General features: G+C 35.0%; 1 protein-coding gene across 35 annotated transcripts in view; it reads left to right on the top strand.

Moving 5' to 3' along the window:
• LOC111862456 (longitudinals lacking protein) overlaps window positions 1-12774 on the top strand; it is a 595591-nt gene that overhangs the window by 136590 nt on the left and 446227 nt on the right. The gene's annotated exons all lie outside the window — the stretch shown is intronic.

Raw genomic sequence — 12774 nt, 5'->3', positions numbered from 1 at the left:
TTGGAGAAAATTGCAGTTTTGTGTTTTGGGGGCTACTGTGAAGGACCCCAAAAATATTCATATCTCTTGGACTCTGACCTATAATGGTTTAACCCTTAGATATTGAATATGAATGAAATCAGTCTAACTACACACAAACACACAAGAAAACAAACAAACAAACAAACAAACACACAGCTTTCCGAAAATCATTTTCTCAAGTTCAGGAGCCCTAAAATGTGCAAGTCTGTTGACATATATATTGCTTTTTTTTTCCATCATCACTGTACTGTCTTGTATTTCATATATTGGAAACTAAAATTAAGTTTTGTGAACTTATGAAATGAATGACATTAAAGTCAATTGAAATACACATTTTTAAGTTACAATTAAAGGCAGTAAAATGTAACGAGTATTAAAAATGAGCAAACATTTTAAGTTACATTACTGAAAGCTACATCTTATAAGAAAACTAAAACAGAATGCAGCAATTTATATTGTGGCTAATGTTAAGTGGATATTTGCAAACACTGTCAGTGATACAAGTTTCATTCTGTGATGCCCATTATCTTTTCATATGAGCAGTTGAGTTTTATTTTTAATAATTATAAAATACAAATTATTGAAAAATATGGATAACTAAAATAATCAGAGAAACAGATGTTAACTTTGTTTGCATCATGATTCATGGTGGTTTCTTGCTTGATTTATTCTTTGACCCTGAAGATGGAGGCCACATGTTCCTCTGAAATGTCTTTTGGCTTTCAATGGAATACACTTCGTTATATCCCAGAAGATAGAACTCTTCATAACCACTGCTGTGGGAACCTCATTTCTGCAGATTGTTAACTCAGTTTATCAGTCAGACAAAAAGTCTACTTGCCAAACATTTCTTCCCAAGAGAATGCTCCCTGTGCCATTATGAATGCTCCACACCAGTCCAGTTGTCTTCCCATAACATATGAGACACAGGATACTACTCTTTATGTAATATGCATACTGTTCAGCATCTGTTGAGAGATAAAAAGGGTGAGCAAGAGAATGCATTCATGAATAAACAAAAGGTTTTTCCTACTCATTGTCTCCATTTTTCACCCCTCACAGACGAGCATAAAATAAACATTAATATAAATAATCTAGAATATGTGTAAATTAAGGAAATGTCAGGCCATCAGATGTTATCAGGATCAAGCTGGCCAGTAACAATTCCTTTGCAGGGACTCAGTTTCCATCAGAGATGTTCCTCTTTCCTCCAGACTCATCCTGATTCCAGGACCGACACAGCATCGTATTCACTGGTTCTGGAGCTCTTTCCCCATGGATAAATTATCCAGAGTATGAATCTATCCAAGACAGTTCTTAAATGAAATTAGAATTAAAGAAAGCATTTCTAGCATTTAATGATGGCATGTTTACATTATGCTTTTTTGTATTGCAAATTGGAAAGCTTATATCCCTCAACTTTTGTCATAATTGCATTCCAAAGTGGTTTCATGACTCAAAATTTGTAACCCACTTTTTTTATACTTCTTCAGTTTTACTGCCTTTAATTTTCATTGAATAATTCAGTTAATATTATCATTTGTTTTAGCCAAGTGCAGTTGTATCCGTTTGTTAACAAACATTTGCATTATTTCTATCCTGCACCAGACAATTAAACAGAAATTGTCATGAAATCACATTGACATGAAATTCATGTAAGTCCAGGATATCTCAACATGTATTGTCCATATTAATACTTTGCAGTTGTACTAGCTCATTGGGCTTGATATTTGGTCTTTCCTTATGCAAATCAAGTAACAGTAAAATTAAAATTTTCTTCTTTATATCATTAAATGTTAATCTCGCCAGTTTAAATCAAGTACAGGGTATCTGTTTGAATTCATTTGTATGCCTTTTCTTAAACAGTCTTCTTTTAAATACCTGCTGGTGATTATAACTTGTCACATTCATATGACATAATATTGTAATGTGTTACAATATTATTCAAGGAATAACTATGATGTGTATTGATTCACATTACATTTCATTATATTTTCAGCAGAACTGCTAATTCCTGTTTATCTTATTCCAATAACTTACCATGCTGATAATTTGTTTACAGTGTTGTGAACTAGATATTCTCTCCATCAACAGAAAAATAAATAAATGTACACTAATAGTTTGTCCTGATAGTTCCTTTTTACATACTGCTTTGAATGGGACTTAAAAATCCTGAGACATAAATGTGTCAGTATTGACTTAGGCAACAGCTTTAAATCTACGGTTACACAGCTATTCAAATTGCACGAAGTCAGGTACTATTTCCTTGAATTTTGTTAAATATTAATGTCATCAGAAGATGTTTTGAATAAAATGGGACCTATGCTTTGTTTCATGTGCAGATTTTCTGTAAGATAAAGACTTTGAGTAATTAATGTCGTTCCATTTTAGTTTTATATAAAGTAGAGGTTATGCTTGGCCAGTGCAACAGATCAAAATTTCCTGACTTGTTATAGTTTAGGTTCATGAGTGCCATACATCTTCAAAATCTGTCATGTACTATTGCAGATGAAACTTTCAGGTGGACAGGTATGAAGTCTCCATTTTGTGGTCATTTTATACACTTTGTTCAAAGAATACAGAAATAATGGTTAAAAACTTTTGGCTAGAAACCACAACTCTATTTATTTACATATAGTATTGTATTAATTGGATATGATCCTTGTATGTGTGTCTTTATCCTTTTGATAAAGAAAATGTATAGGATAATGTGTAAATTACATTTTTAACACCAAAAATTTCAAATCATAATGTACCTCATGGTTTAAAGATCTGTGTATAATATTCCATCTATTTATTTCATTTCATAAAATAGCATATATGTATAATTTTATTTTTGTAGTTTATGCTAGAATATTATATTATATTTTCATTCTCATGTCATTTGTCTAAATTTGTATTAAACTTATTAATACAAAATAAATTTGATTTCTGTATTCTGATGTACATTTTCTGTATGCTGCTAATATTTCAGTTCCATGATTTCTCTTACCTGTTATGTTTGTGGTAACACTCAGTTTTGTCTGTCCATATCATTTGGTTGAGATAACAAATTTCTTATGAGATTTTAAGTTATAATAGCAGTGTGTAACAAATTACAGTTTCCTAGGTTGTAATGCTATGTAATTGCTAGATAGGTGTTAATATTTCAGAAGAAGCTGTTGTTGCTATCTTTGCATGGATCTGTAATTCATCATAGTGGAGTGAGGATCTGTCCGATAGGGATCAACCATGTAATGGCGGAAAGAGTTGATGAATTGGATTGCCCCACCCCCATCCCTTCTGTTTTGCCTTCACCTACCACTCACCGCTAACATCCAGATTTCTAGACTTCAAATGCCCCTCAAGACATTAATTCTGAAGACTGGAACAGCATTGTTTGCTTAAGCACTGGAAAACCATTATTATGCTGTGTAGCTTAATTCTGAAAGCCAAAGTTGTACATTAATCTCCAGCTGCAAAGATTTAAGTACATATGCAACCAAACACTCTTATGGTTATCTATGTACTGTGGTCTGTTTGGGGTATGATGAAACCAATTTGTCTTTTGATCTTTCAGCGTAGAGGGAAGAGATAAGGCTCCCTGATGGGTAGGTTACTGTGGAGTAACAACAGTGCTGAAGGAGATATTGATACACATCCATACAAAGGTCCTGAAAATGCATAACTTTTTACTGGACTTGCCATTTAATGGCTGCCAGTCCCCTCTCAGGGCTCTTTAACATTTTTCTGGGCTGTGTTATCATATTGTTATACAGGCAGTTACTGATGTTTTGGAGGAACCTGGTACCTCTGTCTTCATGTTTGAAGTGTGTAGGGCAAAAAATTGGTTCAATTATACAGACAGGATGTCTGGGAGTTGACAAAGAAATGGAATCTGGTCTGGATGAGCAGAAGGTAGGACTACAGCGTTATTTTCTTCACAAGAGAAAGTGGAATTGTGATAAAAGACAGCTTTTTCAAGGCCTTACTGTTTTTCTCATGGGAATGAAAATGGAACCTTTAGAATTGGGGGGATAGATGGTCCATTTCAAGGTTCCTACAGACAGGAAGTGAGAAATGAGGAATCAGCCTTTTATTCGGTGACCCAGGTAGAGGAGTGTCATCTCAGGAGGAAGTCACCATCGTGTCCGTTGAGAGAGTTTTCATCTTCTGTTTCTTCAGGGAGTGGATAAGAGGATTACATAGTCTTCTTAAGAAGAACATGTCCTCCCTATTTATGTTGCTCGGTCTCTATCGTATCCCTTATGAGTCTGTCCATGTACCTGGATCTTTAATGCTTCTAAGGTAATGTGTAAACTTATGATGTGGTTAATAATGGCGGGATTTCCTGTGTGTTAAACGCTAAAGCTTATACATTAGAATTTGCTTTAGACATGTGTAGACATAACCTCTCCTTTCTGATATAGACTTTCTTTCATTTGCAGAGTTAGAAAGGATGTGGAACGAAACAGACAAGTTTAATGATGGTCTCTATCAGTGGCACCAACCTCTGTCACAACCAGTGGAGTTTCCAGTTCTGACCAGGACATCTTTCAACTCTGGGGGCCAGAAGGGCCCTTTCAAATGTCCAACATGCCACAAGACCTACAGCCATAAAAAGAATCTGGGTCGCCATACAAGACTAGAATGTGGCAAGGAACCACAATTCCAGTGTCCATTTTGTCCTCAGAGAACAACACAGAACTCATCTCTTCGGAAACATATAGCGAGACACCATTTGGATGTTGCAATGGACGTTTAAGACATATCATTTAATTGTTTAATATAAACTTCCTCTGATTATGTAGAAATTGAAATAAATGTTTACTATTAATATTAAAAATGAGTTAATTTTGAAGTGCAAGATTAGTATAACATGATGATTTTCTGTTGATTTAAGTTCTTCCTGGTGGAAAATTGTTTGGGATTCAAGGCTTTTTGGATCATCACCATCTAGTACCAAGGTCGTGAATGATGTAGCTATACCTTCACTCCCCCATATGTTTTCATGGTGTGATGCTTAATAAATTAAGCACAGGGAACATTTTACTCTTTCTTTACGATAGTGAAGATTTATAGTATGGACTGATATACTGTAATTTGTGTGTGTGTTTGTGTGTGCGTGTGTGTGTGTGCGCGTGGCAAGTGACTATGAAGAGTTTGAGGTACTCACAGCAGTGTCTGTGATGAGAACTGTCTTCTGGGATGTGATACCATGTAGTCTGGTAGAAATTTACGAATGTTTTTGAGGAATGTACTGCTTCCCTATCTGTTATTCTTTCCACCTACTTCTTACTGTTTTGTGTTTGGCTTACCCTTTGACCCTGAAGCTGAAGGCAATATGTTCCTTTGTAAGTTCTGTGAACTCTACCAGTCTACATGGCATTATATTTCAGAAATTAATGCTTCTTATTTCTTCTTAATTTTAATATCTGATCTTTTATCTTAAGAGAATGAAAGGTTTGGAAGAAAGATGCAAATTTATGGCCCTTCATTGGATGGAAATAAACTAGCGTTAAGTGTGCAATTTTTGTCCATGATTTTATTGGTATTTTTTGCATTTTATTATATATCTTGTAGTACATATAATCAGTTTGGTCTGAAGGAAACAGTGTCGTGCCATTCATGTGTCCACCTATTGAATAGAATACAATTTCTTCCCTTAAATAAATTAGATGGTATTGTGGATGTGGAGGGGCAGGGGGCAGGACAAAAGATATACATGTCTTCTGATATAGAACCCCAAAGCAATTGCAGCTGCATCTTCCGAATGTAATTTAGATTTTTAAAATATGGTTTAGTTTTGATTGTGGTCTTCTGAGTTTTGACATCATTTAGTTTTGTGGACAGATGCTGATGTTTCAGAGGAACATAACACCTCCATATTCAGTATGTAAATTCTTGAATAGGCTTGGTTGTGTATGAAAATTACAAGGAGGGTGTCAATGTGGTTCAAGGAGGAGGGTGAAATAAGGAACTCCTGTAGGAGAAAATTGACAAAGATGGATAGAATCAGCCCTTATAAAGGGTGAACTGATTTATTGTCACAGTACCTGTTATATGGGCTCATTTTGGTAAATTTTTGTCCATTTCTTCCCATTGACAAAGGCTGGGTTCTTTCCTCAACCTCCTGTCTTCAGGTTGTATGATTCACCCTCCATGCTACTTACACGTGTAACCAAGCTTACTCCTGAACATACAGCCTTAAACTCTGAAGATGAATGCAGCATGTTCCTCCAGATATCAGCATCTGTCCAGAGAGCTACACAGTGTCACAGCCAAGATGACCACAGCCTTAGCCATCACTGCCGTGAAAACCTTAAAAATTACATGACTTTTCTAGAGTGCTCTAATGTTTTACATTTTTTACTGCAAGCTACTGTAATCAAAGTCAGAACATGTACAAGTGAATAGTTTGTGAGTTATCTTATAGAGGTATAGCCTTTTTGTGTAAATAGTTAATGAAACTATTCGTTCCTCTGTCGCATGAAACTGAAATTGATTATTATTCTAAAATGTATTTTTATGCACTTCATATCCCCATACCAACGATAAACTACAAAGCTTTAATAAGACTCAGTGTTTCCATGAAAACTGAAATCACTGAATTTTGTCTCTCTTTCATTAAGTGCTGATGTTTAAAACATTTGTCTTTCTGGTAAGAGTATAAAAATGTATAATATCAAATATGAATAAATGGTAGAAAGGTGAAATAGTGAAATAACAACCAACCCTTGTTTTTATGATGAAGGAAGTGAAGTTTTGTTAAACTGATAGTTATTTTTGGTTCAAAGGATGGTAAACAATGGAGATTGTACATTGCATATACTTTCTCATGTAACATTGACCTCGACTGTGTTAACTTGGAAATAAAATTGGTTGTTGCCTGGTAGACCATTGTTGGGAGATGAGTACCAAATAGCATTGAAATATGACAGACCAGTAGAACCTGTTTTGACAGAACACTTTGCATTTGAACCCCTACTGTACTCATTTACACATATACCTTTATTTCCATAGATCAATACAAAGTATAAGGATGTGGAAATTGTCATGATTAAAAAAGACATTACAAATGTACATATAGTCAATTAACATTGAGAAATTGGCACAAAAACAATACTAAAAACCTAGTATTAAAAACTATATATGATTAATCACTTATTACAAATAAATGATATCTTTATTTTTATCATAATCAAAATCAAAATTTTCGTCCAATGTATAGAATGGATGGCTACACAAAAAATTCTTCAGTACCGATTTAAAACCTTCACAATTATTATATAATTGCTTTAAGTACTGTCATTTTCCAGAGGTACCACCTCTGAAGTTGTACTTAGGAATATGGTCTCCATAAATTACCACAATAAATCAAAATTATTTGGGCCTGTTTGAGAAATGATGCCATTTTGTATTTTGGAGCCCATCTGAAGGCCCCTTAATTTTGGAACTGAAATGTTTGTGTTGACCAGGCACAGATCTATGATGATTGAATACTGAATATGAATTAAATCCATACATCATCCATCCATCCATCCATTCAGGTGCTAACAAGGTGCACATACATAAGTACAGACTGGCATTGTACCTAAAACCACATCTTCATATGCTGGGGGGCCCGAAACCTGTAAACCCATAAAAATCTTTACATCATATTTTTTCACCATGAAAGTATTTTCACATATATGCTATGTATATGAGAAATTAAAAATAAGTACAAAATATCCCTTTCACTGTAAACTCAGAGCATATTATTTGCCAACATTTCTTTGTTCCATTCTTATTCTTCATACTATTCCTAAATGATCTTACAGCTTAAAACAGGAGATAAGGATCCCTGATGGACAAGTTACTGTGGAGTGACATCAGTGCTGAAGGGGATGCTGGCAGACATCCATGCAGAGGTTCTGAAAATACATAACTTTTTACTGGACTTGCCATATAATGGCTGGCAGCCCCCTCTCAGGGCTCTTTAACTTTTTTCTGGGCTGTAGTTATACAGGCAGTTACTGATGTTTTGGAGGATCCTGGTATCTCTGTCTTCATGTTTGAAGTGTGTAAGGCAACAAATTGGTTCAGTTATATAGACAGGATGTATGGGAGTTGACAAAGAAATGGAATCTGGTCTGGATGAGCAGAAGGTAGGACTACAGCGTTATTTTCTTCACAAGAGAAAGTGGAATTGTGATAAAAGACAGCTTTTTCAAGGCCTTACTGTTTTTCTCATGGGAATGAAAATGGAACCTTTAGAATTGGGGGGATAGATGGTCCATTTCAAGGTTCCTACAGACAGGAAGTGAGGAATGAGGAACCGGCCTTTTATTCAGTGACCCAGGTAGAGGAGTGTCATCTCAGGAGGAAGTCACCATCTTGTCTGTTGAGATAGTTTTCATCTTCTGTTTCTTCAGGGAGTGGATAAGAGGATTCCATAGTCTGCTTAAGAAGAACATGTCCCCCTATTTGTGTTGCTCGGTCTCTATCATATCCCTTACGAATATGTCCATGTACCTGGATCTTTAATGCTTCTAAGGTAATGTGTAAACTTATGATGTGGTTAATATTGGTGGGCTTTCCTGTGTGTTAAACACTAAAGCTTATACATTAGACTTTGCTTTAGACATGTGTAGACATAACCTCTCCTTTCTGATATAGACTTTCTTTCATTTGCAGTGTTAGAAGGGATCTGGAACAAAACAGACAAGTTTACTGATGCCCTCTATCAGTGGCACCAACCTCTGTCACAACCAGTGGAGTTCCCAGTTCTGACCAGGACATCTTTCAACTCTGGGGGCCAGAAGGGCCCTTTCAAATGTCCAACATGCCACAAGACCTACAGCCATAAATCAAATCTGGGTCGCCATACAAGACTAGAATGTGGCAAGGAACCACAATTCCAGTGTCCATTTTGTCCTCAGAGAACAACACAGAACTCATCTCTTCGGAAACATATAGAGAGGCACCATTTGCGAGTTGCAACGGATGTTTAAGACATATCATTTAATTGTTTAATATAAACTTCCTTTGATTATGTAGAAATTGAAATAAATGTTTACTATTAATATTAAAAATGAGTTAATTTTGAAGTGCAAGATTAGTATAACATGATGATTTTCTGTTGATTTAAGTTCTTCCTGGTGGAAAATTGTTTGGGATTCAAGGCTTTTTGGATCATCACCATCTAGTACCAAGGCCGTGAATGATGTAGCTATACCTTCACTCCCTGTATGTTTTCATGGTGTGATGCTTAATAAATTAAGCGCAGGGAACATTTTACTCTTTCTTTATGATAGTGAAGATTTATAGTATGGTCTTTTGGGTTATTACACCATGTAGTCTGGTAGGTGGATACCAGCGTTTTTTGAGGAACATAATTTGCCGTGAAGATGGAGGTAATATGTCCCTCTGAAATGTTGGTACCAACAATCAAGACTATAAAGTATCATAACTCAGAAGACCACAACATGAATTTTCACTACTCTGAAAAGCTCATTTCTTACAGGTGAAGGTACAGAACGTGGTCTTCTTATAGGTGTTTACCAATATAATGGGGGAAGATGCTGACCCTGTTTTAAAAAACTGTGGAAGTTTCGTTATGAATGATATAATTCCAGTTGCTCTGTTATGATTTTACCTTGCAATGAGAATTGTTATCATAATCATAGATGTTAAAAAGGAGACATACTCTATCAAGATATAAGGTGGCCATATACTCAACATTTTGCTAATGAAATTAACAAAATTAAGTAGAGATTCATAAAGAATTATTGTGGAAATGACCACATTCTGCCTCAGTTTGATGACACAGCAGGATACAGAAAATGAAGATAAGATATACTTTTTTTGATTTGTTTCATTCTGGTCCGTCACACTATTAAGTTTACAATTAAGTTTATTTCAGTCCAATGTGACTGATATACTGTAATTTGTGTGCGCACATGTGTGCATGCGCATGCGTGTGACAAGTGACTATGAAGAGTTTGAGGTACTCACAGCAGTGTCTATAATGAGTACTGTATTCTGGGATGTGATACCATGTAGTCTGGTAGAAATTTACGAATGTTTTTGAGGAATGTACTGCTTCCCTATCTGTTATTCTTTCCACCTACTTCTTACTGTTTTGTGTTTGGCTTACCCTTTGACCCTGAAGCTGAAGGCAATATGTTCCTTTGTAAGTTCTGTGAACTCTACCAGTCTACATGGCATTATATTTCAGAAATTAATGCTTCTTATTTCTTCTTAATTTTAATATCTGATCTTTTATCTTAAGAAAATGAAAGTTTTGGAAGAAATATGCAAATTTATGGCCCTTCATTGGATGGAAATAAACTAGCGTTAAGTGTGCAATTTTTGTCCATGATTTTATTGGTATTTTTTGCATTTTATTATATGTCTTGTAGCACATATATTCAGTTTGGTCTGAAGGAAACAGTGTCGTGCCATTCATGTGTCCACCTATTGAATAGAATACAATTTCTTCCCTTAAATAAATTAGATGGTATTGTGGATGTGGAGGGGCAGGGGGCAGGACAAAAGATATACATGTCTTCTGATATAGAACCCCAAAGCAATTGCAGCTGCATCTTCCGAATGTAATTTAGATTTTTAAAATATGGTTTAGTTTTGATTGTGGTCTTCTGAGTTTTTACATCATTTAGTTTTGTGGACAGATGCTGATGTTTCAGAGGAACATAACACCTCCATATTCAGTATGTAAATTCTTGAATAGGCTTGGTTGTGTATGAAAATTACAAGGAGGGTGTCAATGTGGTTCAAGGAGGAGGGTGAAATAAGGAACTCCTATAGGAGAAAATTGACAAAGATGGACAAAATCAGTCCTTATAAAGGGTGAACTGATTTATTGTCACAGTACCTGTTATATGGGCTCATTTTGGTAAATTTTTGTCCATTTCTTCCCATTGACAAAGGCTGGGTTCTTTCCTCAACCTCCTGTCTTCAGGTTGTATGATTCACCCTCCATGCTACTTACACGTGTAACCAAGCTTACTCCTGAACATACAGCCTTAAACTCTGAAGATGAATGCAGCATGTTCCTCCAGATATCAGCATCTGTCCAGAGAGCTACACAGTGTCACAACCAAGATGACCACAGCCTTAACCATCACTGCTGTGAAAACCTTAAAAATTACATGACTTTTCTAGAGTGCTGTAATGTTTTACATTTTTTACTGCAAGCTACCATAATCAAAGTCAGAACATGTACAAGTGAATAGTTTGTGAGTTATCTTATAGAGGTATATCCTTTTTGTGTAAATAGTTAATGAAACTATTCGTTCCTCCGTCCCATGAAAATGAAATTGATTATTATTCTAAAATGTATTTTTATGCACTTCATATCCCCATACCAACGATAAACTACAAAGCTTTAATAAGACTCAGTGTTTCCATGAAAACTGAAATCACTGAATTTTGTCTCTCTTTCATTAAGTGCTGATGTTTAAAACATTTGTCTTTCTGGTAAGAGTATAAAAATGTATAATATCAAATATGAATAAATGGTAGAAAGGTGAAATAGTGAAATAACAACCAACCCTTGTTTTTATGATGAAGGAAGTGAAGTTTTGTTAAACTGATAGTTATTTTTGCTTCAAAAGGATGGTAAACTATGGAGATTGTTCTTATGTTCACTGGTAAATTTCTGATCTCTCCTTAACCTGCTGATAGTTTTAGTTGCAGACTTATTTTCTAGCAAAGTATTGTTTAATTTTATCTGTAGTAAGATAATTTTTAAATTATAAATAAGAGATTAAACATTTTGTCTAAAATAGAAGGAAATTATCCCATAACATTTCTCCAGTCAGTTTGTCTGTAAGAGTTCAGAATTCAGTTTTAATCTGTGTTACAGCGTTCCTTCAATTATTCCTCTTTACTGCTTTTAAAATTTATTTAAATGCTTACAAAATTCAAATATTACAGAACCATATAATTTTTTTTAATAATGGGAAAATATTCCCTTTGTAACCACTAATGTGAAATACATGACTTTTCATTTCTTTCTACTCAAGTCAGTATAGCAACTAAGCTACTGGCTCAACAGCCTAGGAATCAGGGTTCAATTCCTGGATGAGTCAAGAGGTTTAAAATGTAGAGCTGTAACTCATATACCCCATATGTCTTCATGACATGGTGCTTAATTAAGCACAAAGACAACATTATGTTTACCTTTACTTTGCATGAAGAGGATGATTAGATTTGGTAGAAATGCTGGAACACAGCTGTTGCAAGTAACATATCAGCACAAAAATTAAATGTTACTGGATATTTGAACTTCAATTTTTAGTAATATTTTGATAATGGAATTATGATTTTAACCATTAGCATTTAAGGATTAGCAAAGCAGTCATTTATAGGATTGATTGTATATGTAAATAGAACAAGTTGCTGAATTATCTATGAATCCATTAATTTTCACTTGCAACGCTTCCGCCTTGAGTTATTAACTTTAAAATTGCTTTCAGTTTTTGAGTTGTTGGTATTAATTTGAAGTGTATTTACTATGATTGACAGGATGTATATTTGTTTGTGTTATAGGCTTAGCAGCAAGTTTTGGCACTCCATTTTCTAGCCGTTCTCTGCTCAAACACACAAGTTTTGTAACTCCTCAGCATATGGGAAGTGATCGATACAGTGGGCCATATAGTTGTCCAAATTGTAACAGAGTATACCAACATCGGCCTTCACTTAGCCAACATCTGAAACATGAGTGTGGAAAGGAACCCCAGTTTCAGTGCCCTTTCTGTCCACAGAGAA

Source organism: Cryptotermes secundus, unplaced genomic scaffold (assembly GCF_002891405.2).
Source record: "Cryptotermes secundus unplaced genomic scaffold, Csec_1.0 scaffold816, whole genome shotgun sequence".
In the NCBI taxonomy this organism is placed as follows: Eukaryota; Metazoa; Arthropoda; class Insecta; order Blattodea; family Kalotermitidae; genus Cryptotermes; species Cryptotermes secundus.
The sequence above is the reverse complement of the archived record's forward strand: the minus strand, read 5'-3'. Positions and strand labels throughout refer to the sequence as shown.